Source organism: Chlorocebus sabaeus, chromosome 13 (assembly GCF_047675955.1).
Source record: "Chlorocebus sabaeus isolate Y175 chromosome 13, mChlSab1.0.hap1, whole genome shotgun sequence".
In the NCBI taxonomy this organism is placed as follows: Eukaryota; Metazoa; Chordata; class Mammalia; order Primates; family Cercopithecidae; genus Chlorocebus; species Chlorocebus sabaeus.
Window position 1 is genome coordinate 8,489,870 of NC_132916.1, and position 12,006 is coordinate 8,501,875.

Genomic DNA, 12,006 nt, shown 5'->3' on the forward strand with positions numbered 1-12,006 from the left:
TTCTACCCTTGGGATTCCTCAGACTCATATTTTATGTGCCTTTGTCTCAGCAAATATTGGCTGTTTTCCTGATTCTCTGCTATGTTTAGGAAAGTCACCCATGGCATCACTCCTTTCTTATAAGTGCAGAAAGTTATCCTACTATCTCAGGACTTAGGAGAACATATTTAATATTTAATTCCAGGAATACTCTTTCTACCAGAAGCTATGTGAGCATTTAACTGGCTCAGACTAGCATTATGTTCATTTTTAGAGTTATCCTATCCCTTTTGTGATTATCCTGAAAAGTTGTCAATGTCTTTGCCAAGAAACTTGCAGCTCCTTCTTATGTTATTTCCATGCCAGAAAGTTTGTATTTTCCTTCTCGTAGACTGTTAGGGCCAAACTGGTAAAGCTCAAGGCAGTTTGCGAAGAGGAAATTGATATTAATGATTTAAATACAGTACTTTCATTTTTTAAGAATTAATTTTCCATTTGAAAAATGGATCCTCTTTAGCTTGAAAATCTATGGCATTAATATTGTCATAATATTAGTAACTCAATGGAGAAATGTACATGAGGCAATTAACTTTCGGTGATAAAAAATTACTCAAAAAAATCATTGTCTCTTAATTTGACATTTAACATGGACGTTTGAATATATCATTTGAAAAATCAAACTTAAGGAATAAATTATAATGTTTTAAATCAAAGAATTTAAATTCTATTAAGAAGGAAAAAATTATGATATTTTGTGTTAGATTTATTTGTATTTCCACAAAATGATTAACTCACTAAGAAGACAGTCAAGAGTGGAAAAATGACTTGCTCGTCAGTTTAAGAAACCTATTCAATGAAGTCTTAGTACACAAGATATCTTATATTAAAGCAAACAACTTTACCTGACCTGCTGCAGGTGAGGTGAGACAGAAGGCAGTGTGTACAATCCCTGCATGCAAAATGGGAGGGAATGACAGTCGGTCTATGGACTGAGGACAAAGTGAAGGAGTCTTGGATTCTTCCTCTGGTGTGCAATTGTCGTGCTCAGGACGTAGCAGGTGAATAAAAATATTCATACAAGTCAGATAAGATGAAATGAAACTTTCTCTATTTTTCAACTTTCTCACAAGCCCACTCTCAGAAGGAAGGAAAAAATCATACTCTTACTTCCAGGTAGGTCATTCTGTTTCAATTTAGGGACTTAAATATGCAGTCACATTCAAGGTTCTTCCTTTCCCTTTCTCCTGCCCTTGATGATCCCACGGCTATTGAAATTGGGAGGGTCACCTTGCATTCTTGCTGCCACAGCAGAGGCAGCTGGCTCTCTGCCCTCCAGGCAAGGTACCTGGTCCTTGGATGCTGTCTCCTTCCTCTATCATGGGCGTTATGGGATGAATTGTGTTCTTCAAAAAAATCTTTTTTTTTTTTCTTTTTTTGAGACAGTGTCTCGCTCTGTTGGCCCAGGCTAGAGTTATCTTGGCTCACTGCAACATTTGCCTCCCAGGTTGAAGTAATTCTCCTGCCTCAGCCTCCTAAGTGGCTGGGATTATAGGCACCTGCCACTATGCCTGGCTAATTTTTGTATTTTCAGTAGAGACGGGTTTTCATCATGTTGGCCATTATCTCAAACTGCTGAGCTCAAGTGATCCACCTGCCTCGGTCTCCTAAAGTGCTGGGTTTACAGGCATGAGCCACTGTGCCTGGCCAAAAAAAAAACTATTTTGAAGCACCTGGGAATGTGACCTTATTTGGAGAGATCAGGTCTTTACAATGGTAATCAAGTGAAAGTGTGGTCATTAGGCTGGGCCTTAATCCAATATGACAAGTGTCCTTAGAAAAAGGGGGAAAAAAAGAGAGACAGACAAGCACAGAGGCAGGACAACGTGCAGACGCAAGGAGAAGGTGGATATCTATCTACAAGGAAGGAGAGGGCCCTGGAGCAGGTCTTTCTCTCCCAGCCCTCAGAAGGAACCAATCCTGCCAATGCCTTGATTTCAGGGTCTGGCCTCCAGAGCTGTGAGACAGTGCATTTCTGTTGTTTAAACCCCTAGTTTGTGGTACTTGATTACTGCTATCCTAGGAAACCCATGCTGTAGGAAACTACACTTTGGCCATATTCTACATCCTAAGTTGTAGTAAAACCCAACGGGCAACAAAAAATCTCTTCATCTAACATGGCCTTAAAGTGAAAAACAGACTTCACAATGGTACTACTGATGTGAGCTTCGAGAGCCCGTTTTGATCAAATGACAACCAGCATCATGTTTCTTTATCAAGGGGTGTCAGCCCTCCTCAGCAGCCGAACATAGGTATCTGCAAATGGCAGGAATCCTTGGCATGATAAATGTATCCGATGTTTATAAATGGTGTCGTGGTAGAAAAATGTGAGTGTTTCACCATGTCCATGTGTCTGGGCTTGGTTTAATGGGTCCTCTGCTCAGGGGCTCATGAAGCTACAATAAGGGGTTGGTGGGGGCCTCGGTGGGGGCTCCGTGTTCTCTTTGGAGAAGTTCACTTTCTTGCAGCTGTAGAACTTACGATGACTTGCTTCTTCAAGCCGAGCAAGAACATGAAGTCTCTGTCACTTCATGTCTCTGAGCTTGAGACCCCATTTCATGGGGCTCACTTACACACTTCTTTTTAGTAGTTCAGGCCCACCAGGGATAATCTCTCTTTTGCTGAACAAGCCAGCTGATTACAGACTTTACGTATATCTGAAAAACCCCCTCTCCTTGGCCCTATAGTGTAACCTAATCACAGGGGTGGCATTCTTCTTATTCACAGATGCAGCTCACACAAGGTGGATACAGAAATCAGGAGTGAGAAACAGAAGAGCTACCTTAGACCCCTGCCTACTACCAGCAGCCCAAACCAGAATATATTTTTTTCCTCTTGTTGGCTACATTTAAAATGAGGTTGAGGATAGGATGTAGGCAGAAGAGTGGCTCTGGACCACCTGCTTTGGTATAGAGCCCACTTCCAGGCAGGGAGGGAAACCGTAAGAGTCCAGGCATATTCAGTGCTTCCGTCAGTGGGGCGTAAGTTCAGACGAATATTTTAGCTGTTGAGCATGATTCAAATCATGAACACGATTCGGGGATAAGACAGAACCTGAGACATTTGGCCTGGGAAATGCGTTGGGAAAATTGCGGGTCATGGAGCCCCAAGACCACCCCACACATGGTGAAATGTGGAATCCAGGTTCCATCCGCTGCTGGGTTAGTCACGCCTCAGGTGTGACCAGCCTTTGAAATGATTGGCGTAGGTTGCCCCCACTTAGCTGCGAATTCTGCATTAGGCTTTTCTCTTTCACTTTTCATAATCAAAGCTAATTTTCCCACATTCCATCCCTTCACAAATTTCTATTTGTGATAACTAGTTATTTGTTATCAGTGTATCCACCCCAGTTAATCCTTTTGATTTAAATAGAGGTCTTTCATGGTAAATACTATGAATCACAAAAGAATGATGAAAATGATGGGAATTCCATTAAAATAGCCCTTAAGTCCAACCTTTTTCTTATGCTCAGTGTCAGTCCTGCTTGCATATGTGGTACTTGCATTCCAAAATAAAACAAATAATATGAACTACCTGATTATGACTTACCAGAAACAAAACATAGTAACTTCTAATTTTTTTGGTAAATGTATTCCATCAGCAAAAACAATACATTCTTCTTAAAAATAAATAATTTCATTATGTCCAGTGATTTTTTTTGCAGGGGAGCAAAGTCTGCCTCTGTTGCCCAGGCTGGAGTACAGTGGCATGATCCTGGCTCACTGCAGCCTGGACCTCCCAGACTCAAGAGATCCTCCCACCTCAGCCTCCCGAGTATCTGGGGCCACAGGCATGTGCCACCATGCCCAGCTAATTTATATATTTTTTTGTAGAGATAGAGTTTTGCCATGTTGTCCAGACTGATTCTGAACTCCTGGGCTCAAGCAATCCTTCTGCCTCAGGCTCCCAAACTGCTGAGATTACAGGCGAGAACCCCCATGCCTGGCAATGTGCAGTGAATTTTTATAGGGAGACATCACGTCTTTTCCTCACTGATGAATCAGAATTTTGATATGTTCCTCTAGAGATTTATGAGCTTGTCTATCTGCCTACCCCATCTTCCTGGCTGGAAGCTTTCGTTGTGTCTCATCTGTAATCTGTTATCATTTCTCTGAGTTTCACACATCTATACCATTAGATGGGCCAGCCTTTGAAGACAATAGAGAACAATTGAAGGGTTCATCTTAAGTGCTTCCAAATTCTGCCTTTTAACTGCTTTGGTTATAGAATGAAGCAAGATTTAGATGTGTTAATTAAAGTAAATATCTGTACTCATTGCTAATTTATTCAGTCAAGGTAAGCAGTTCAACATGGTTTTACAACAAGATGAACCTGGATGCAAATCCAGTAATTTCCCTTTGGGTAAGTTATGCATCTCTTTGAGCCCCAGTTTTGTTGTCCATCATGCTTATTTCAAGGAGTCGTTATGAAATTAAAGTTTAGAGAATGTAGGTAAAATGCTTGATCTGTTTAAACACCAGCTACTTGGCCAGATATTTAAATAATAAAAAGAAAACAACACTCGCTGCTAAGTACTGACATTCCTAATGAATGCCTTATCATGGTCTTTCTCAAGGAAGAACTTGATATTGTCATAGCAACTATCCAAACCACACTGTGATACAAGTCTCTTCTTACTTGAGAGCGATCTAGCATTTTGTTTCTGGGAGCAACAAATGAGAATTTTGCCTCCTCTGCTAATGCTAATCCCACATGATAAATTTTATTGGAGTCAGTATTGCATGTCTAATGCCGGTGGGCTTAAGAGTGTGAAAATGAGTTGGAAATGATGGTGAAGTTGTAGGCAGTTTGAAGATGGCCTACCTACTATCAGGAAGGAGGAGGTGGTATGTAGCACAAAGGAACCATTGATTTCTGAGAAGGAAAACATGAAGATCAAGGCTCACAGCTATAAAGATTAAGGAAAAACAAACAAACAGAAGAACATCCGAAAACAACTTTGGAAAGGCATCGGACTCAATAATTAACTAGCAAAGAAACATGAAAAAACGTGTACCCTAATGTGGCATTTTATACGTTTACAGCTCTAAAAAGGAGGCTTGCAGTTTCAACCCAGTGATTTTAGCTGTTGTATCTGGTATCATTTTTAAACTTTGGCTGTGCAGAGTAATCTCTAGAAAGTTTATTGACAATCCAAAACCTGACGACGTAATTTGATTATGCTGCCACACTGCATTTTGTGGTCTTTGGTTGTGTGGTTGAAACCATAGGATGTGAGCTCCCAGCTTACACTTGAGAGTTTTTCTCTAACTTATATTTTGCCCATCTCTCCATCCATGCCCACCGCCCCCCCCCACCCATTTATCAACCATTTTGTCATGTATTTATCTGTTTGTTTTCTGTCTATGTTGCACTACAACTTCAGTGAACATGCTTTGGCTTCAAAGTGGTACACATCTCTTCTAGTCATACCCCATCGGCAAAAAGGAAGCAGTGTAGCCAACCCTAGATGTTAAAGAATCTGGCAAATCAGGCCATCTGCTGTCCGGGAAGAGGAGGAATCAGATTCTGATGAGGTGCCAGCTGTCTCTGCTACAATACTTATTTCTCAGTGTGGTTTGATGATTACAAATAAGATGTAAGATACCTAGTAAATATGGTGCTTAGTACAGTTCTTGAGAGTTATTGTTGATATTCATTCATTCAACAAGCACGCACTATGCTGGGTTCAGTGTAATTGTGAAGCTCCTTCTGTATAACTCCTTGTTTCCCCTTATTTTCAAGGTGCAGAAATGCATAACCCCATGTCATCCTACATTTCTTTATTTCTTTGACACAACACCCAATTATAACCTACAACTGCTTTGTCTTGAAATAATGCAGTCGTCCCCTAATTAAAATGAAATATCTGACATAAAGGAGGTACTACCCGTGGTGCCCAGATGTTATAAGTTTGTCAAGAGTATATGCCAGAGGCCCTCTTGGAAAAAAAAGAAAAATCTCCAAAATATCTGTGAAGATCCTGATACGTGCGTGCTGTTATAGAATTTGAGAGGGGACCAGTAAAACGTTGTATAATTCTTGTATAAAATGAGCTTTCACTACAGACTGGGTGGCTTAAAAAGTATGTTTATTTTCTCACAATTCCAAGGTCAAGGTGTCAGTAGGGTTGATTCCTTCTGTGGCCTCTCTCCTGGGCTTACAGATGCCTCTCTTCTCCATGTACCTTCACATGGTCTTTTTTCTGTGTCTGTCTATATCTGAATCTCTTCTTAAAAGGATTCCATTCATATTGGATAAGACTCACCCTGATGCTGACATTTTAACTTGGTTACCTCTGTAAAGGCCCTATCTCCAAACAGTCACACTGGGGGTACTGGGGGTTTGGAATTCAATGTATGAATTGTGAGGGGACACAATTTAGCCCATAACACTTGTAGCTATGCAGCATATTGGCAGTAAATAGCCATGTGTGAGGTTGGCTACATAGTAACTGATTAACTAGATGAATTGCTAGTCTATGGCCCAGATGTATCCAAATATCATTCTCAGCTGTGAACGTCTTCAACTGGAGGAGCTGAGTTGTCCAATATTCTTGTTCATTTTTAAGAGAAAATCCAGTAATAAGAATATTTACCAAAAACTACCCAAACTTCAAATGGGAGTAACTATAGTGGAATTGCTATTTTTCTCTGACAAAGTTCAAGGGTCAAGATGTGAGATGAAATAACACAATATGGCCGGGCTCGGTGACTCACACCTGTAATCCCAGCACTTTGGGAGGCCAAGGCGGGCGGATCACCTGAGGTTAGGAGTTCAAGACCAGCCTGACCAACATGGAGAAACTTCATCTCTACTGAAAATACAAAACTAGCCGGGCATGGTGGCACATGCCTATAGTCATAGCTACTGAGGAGGCTGAGGCAAGAGAATCACTTGAACCTGGGAGGTGGAGGTTGCAGTGAGTCAAGATCGTGCCATTGCACTCCAGCCTGGGCAACAAGAGCAAAACTCCATCTCAAAAAAAATGTAACACAATACATAAATATACCATGTTACCCTTCCAAATCTCTGAAATTACTTTTACATTAGTGGATCCTGGGTGCATGAAAGCCAAAGAGCTAAGAATTAGCTTTGTTTTATTCCTTCTTTGCATTTAGCCTGTGGTTACCATTCATGAAGGTCTCAGATTTATTTTACTGATTTTATTTTATTTATTTTTGGCTAAATATATGTATTTAATTTTTGTGAATTGTATGTGTACTTAGTATGTTTGTACTGTAATTTTAAAATTTTAAAATATTGTTCAGGTAAAATCAAGGTGAATCTGGAGAATACACTAGTGTGTATCTTTATTGTAGATAGAGGACACTGAACTGAACACATCAAGCAGGGATCGGGATCTAATACTTTTAATAGAGTAGCACTTATTTCTGCTTGTAATCCCAACACTTTGGGAAGCTGAGGCGGGTGAATCACTTGAGGTCAGGAGTTCAAAACCATCCTAGTTGGCGAAACCCTGTCTCTACTAAAAATACAAAAATTAGCTTGGTGTGGTGGCGCATATCTGTAATCCCAGCTACTCAGAGGTTGAGGCATGATAATTGCTTTAATCCAGGAGGCAGAGGTTGCAGTGAGCCGAGATCATGCCACTGCACTCCAGCCTGGGCAATAGAGCAAGACTGTTCTAAGAATTTTTTCATTGAGATAGTTACAAAAACCTCATACCATTTCCTTAATTCTCTCTTGTACTCTCAGAAGGTACCAGATTTACTGGAGCACTCACAAAGAATTCTAAAGACCTAAAGCCACACGTATGTACAAACACATACACTCACACACACATTTCATTTGGATTGAAATATGATTTCTAGCATCTCTGCCATTCCAAAAATAGACACAAATCTTAGATGAAAATAAAAACACTTCTTGGCATAAAGATAATAAAAACCTAGAAAGCACAAACATATTTTTCTTTTCTCAAAAGAGAGGTGAGTGAGTGGCTCCCAACTGTTCATATAAGTAACTGTGTGTAAAACAAGCTTGTAGCCAGAAAAGGTAACACATAGGTCAGAAAGAAGTTACAACTAACAGTGACAAAGTGAAGATGACAACATCATCCACAAAGACATCGACAGAAAAGTAGAAAAAAAAATCCATTCTATTGTAAGTAAAGTATTTACTGTCATTATCTTTTCTGTCAAAAAAAAAAAAAAAAAAAAAGGAAAGTTTATCAGGAATTAAATGAGTATTTTACTTGCAAATAATTTCCCAGGTGTCTTTTTAAAATTATCAAAGTAATGTGTGCTTAGACATTTTAAAATTTCAGGAACATACAAATTCCTGTCTTCCATCACTTAATCCCATTTTTCAGAATTAATCGCAATTTGCTATGTGTACCCAATAAGTTAATGCATATACAGAATGATATACAACATACAGCCAAATGGGCTAATAATAAAAGTACATGCTATTCTGCAACTTGCTGATTTTATTTAAAAAATAGACTGCCTTGTTTTCCGTGTACTTCTAGAGTTATAACAAATGTTTACCAGTTGTGTGTATGAATGGCAGCCAGCCCAATACTGATGGCTGTTTAGATTGTTGCCATGGTTTTTACTGTGGTTGCAAAGGACATCCATGTACATGTGTTTTTGAGGACATATGTGAGAATTTCTACATGTACATCTAAGACATTGATAAATTCTGCCAAAATAGCTTAATAGTGTATCCGTTTATTCTCATTAGCTGTTTATCATAAACACTTTTATTTGTATACTTTCTAACATGGATTTTAGCAGATGTGATTCTCTCTATTGTTTCCATTTTTATCACTTTGGTTGAACATCTGGGAGAGTGTGGATTTTATTTTTTTTTAATATACTCTTCTTTTATGGAAGTCCATGTCTGTTTGAAGGTTGTGATATGGACAGGATCTTTGTTGTAAAATGTTTAAGAGGTTTCGTTATGTTGCTGCCATAATAAATTTTAGAACATCCATTAATTTTGCCTTTGACCTTGATTACTCACGCAGTGCTTTTGTCCATGCGTGGCACTAGACCAGGGTCTCCAACCCCCATGGCCCCAGAACCTGTCCGTGGCCTGTGAGGACCTGGGCTGCACAGCAGAGGGTGAGCATGGGCAGATGAGCATGACTGCTTCAGCTCCTGTCCCATCAGCAGTGGCAGTAGATTCTCACAGGAGTGCAAACCTTTTTGTGAACTGCGCATGTGAGGGATCTAGGCTGTGCGCTTCTTACAAGAATCTTACTAATGCCTGATGATCTGAGGTGGACGGGTTTCATCCACAAACCACCGCCCACCCCCACTGCCCCCATCTGTGGCAATATTGTCTACCATAGAACCACTCCCTGGTGCCAAAAAAGATTCAGGACTGCTGCTGTAGACTGCATAACTGGCTTTTAGGATTCTACAGAGTCACTATTTTGGACATTGTGCTTATTCACTTTAGAGATCTTCTCAAAACTGTAATGAGCTGCAAAATTTTAATTCATTTGCTATATTATTTGACTGCAATTCTTCTCTTTAAATCGTATTGGTAATCTGTATTTATACAATAGCTTTCTCATATTCAAAAGCAAAGATTTCTTTTTTATAAGCAACTTTGGATTTTGCTTTCATTTCCCCCTCCTTTCTTGGGTCAGTTTGTAAGCTATGTGTAGGATATAGCAGGTTAGATAGCTGAATTCATGACAAATAGCATGAAATAATACAGTTTTTCATCCTAAAAATTTTTAGTAATACCACATTTCTTATTTTCTTATTTTTTTAAAATTTTACTTTCCGTTCTGGGACACATGTGCTGAATGTGCAGGTTTGTTACATAGGTATACATGTGCCATGGTGGTTTACTGCACCCGTCAACTTATCATCTACATTAGGTATTTCTCCAAATGCTATCCCTCCCCTAGCCCCCCAACCCCCAACAGGCCCCAGTGTGTGATGTTCCCCTCCCTGTATCCATGTTTTCTCATAGTTCAGTTCTCACCTATGAGTGAGAACATGTGGGGTTTGGTTTTCTGTCCTTGTGAAAGTTTACTCAGAATGATGATTTCCAGCTGCATCCATGTCACTGCAAAGGACATGAACTCATCCTTTTTATACACCATGGAATACTATGCTGAGTTATATTTCATGGCATGGATGTAGTGTTTTTTTCTGTTCCTGTGTTGGTTTGCTGAGAATGATGGCTCCTAGCTTCATCCATATCCCTACAAAGGACATGATCTCATTCTTTTTATGGCTGCATAATATTCCATATGCAACATTCTCTTTATCCAGTCTATCACTCATGGACATTTGGGTTGGTTCCAAGTCTTTGCTATTGTAAACAGTGCTGCAATAAACATGTGCATGAGCCTTTATAGCAGAATGATTTATAATCCTTTGTATTTAATCCCAGTAATGGGATTTCTGGGTCAAGTGGTATTTCTGGGTCAAGTGGTATTTCCTGTTTCTCCACATCCACACCAGCATCTGTCATTTCCTGACTTTTTAGTGATCACCATTTTAACGGGCATGAGATGGTATCTCATTGTGGTTTTGATTTGCATTTCTCCAATGACCAGTGATGATGAGCTTTTTCTCATGTTTGTTGGCTGCATAAATATCTTCTTTTGAGAAGTGTCTGTTCGTATCTTTTGCCCACTTTTTGATGGGGTTGTTTTTTTCTTGTAAATTTGTTTAAGTTCCTTATTGATTCTGGCTATTAGACCTTTGTCAGATGACTAGATTACCAAATTTTTCTCCCATTCTGTAGGTTGCCTGTTCACTCTGATGATAGTCCTTTTTGCTGAGCAGAAGCCCCAGAGTTTAATGAGATCCCTTGTCAATTTTAGCTTTTGTTGCCATTGCTTTTGGTGTTTTAGTCATGAAGTCTTTGCCCATGTCTATGTCCTGAGTGTTATTGCCTAGGTTTTCTTCTAGGGTTTTCATGGATTTAGGATTTATGTTTAATCCATCTTGGGGGGTTAATTTTTGTATAAGGTGTAAGGAAAGGGTCCAGTTTCAGCTTTCTGCATATGGCTAGCCAGTTTTCCCAGCACCATTTATTAAATAGGGAATCTTTTCTCATTGCTTGTTTTTGTCAGGTTTGTTGAAGATCAGATGGTTGTAGGTGTGTGGTGTTTATTCTGAGTCCTCCATTCTGTTCCGTTGGTCTATATATCTGTTTTGGTACCAGTACCATGCTGTTTTGGTTTCTGTAGCCTTGTAGTATAATTTGAAATCAGATAGTGTAATGCCTCCAGATTTGTTCTTTTTCTTAGGATTGTCTTGGTTATATGGGCTCTTTTTTGTTTCCAGATTAAATTTAAAGTAGTTTTTTTCCTAATTCTGTGAAGAAAGTCAATGGTAGCTTGATGGGAATAACATTGAATCTATAAATTACTTTGGGCAGTATGGCCATTTTCACCGAATTTATTCTTCCTATCCATGAGCATGGATTTTTTTTCCATCAGCTTAAGGAATTTTGGGGCTGAGACGATGGAGTTTTCTGAATTTGCAATCATGTCATCTGCAGAGACAATTTGACTTTCTCTTTTCCCATTTAAATACCCTTTATTTTTTTCTCTTGCCTGATTGCCCTGGCCAGAACTTCCAAATACTCTGTTGAATGTGAGTGGTGAGAGAGGGCATCCTTATCTTGTACCAGTTTTCAAAGGGAATGCTTCCAGCTTTTGCCCATTCAGTAGGATATTGGCTGCGGATTTCTCGTAAATAGCTCTTATTATTTTGAGATATGTTCCATCAGTGCCTAGTTTATTGAGAGTTTTCAGCATGAAGGGTGTTGAATTTTATCAAAGGCATTTTCTGCATCTATTGCAATAATCATGTGGTTTCTGTCATTGGTTCTGTTTATGTGATGGATTTCGTTTATTGATTTGAATATGTTGAACCAGCCTTGCATCCCGGGGATGAAACTGATGTGATTATGGTGGGGAAGCTTTTTATGTGCTGCTGGATTTGGTTTGCTAGTATTTTATTGAGA

The 12,006-nt window shown here is 39.4% G+C and overlaps 1 protein-coding gene across 5 annotated transcripts in view; it reads left to right on the forward strand.

The window, feature by feature from the left end:
- Positions 1 to 12,006, forward strand: part of PRKN (parkin RBR E3 ubiquitin protein ligase) — a 1,397,785-nt gene that overhangs the window by 437,356 nt on the left and 948,423 nt on the right. The gene's annotated exons all lie outside the window — the stretch shown is intronic.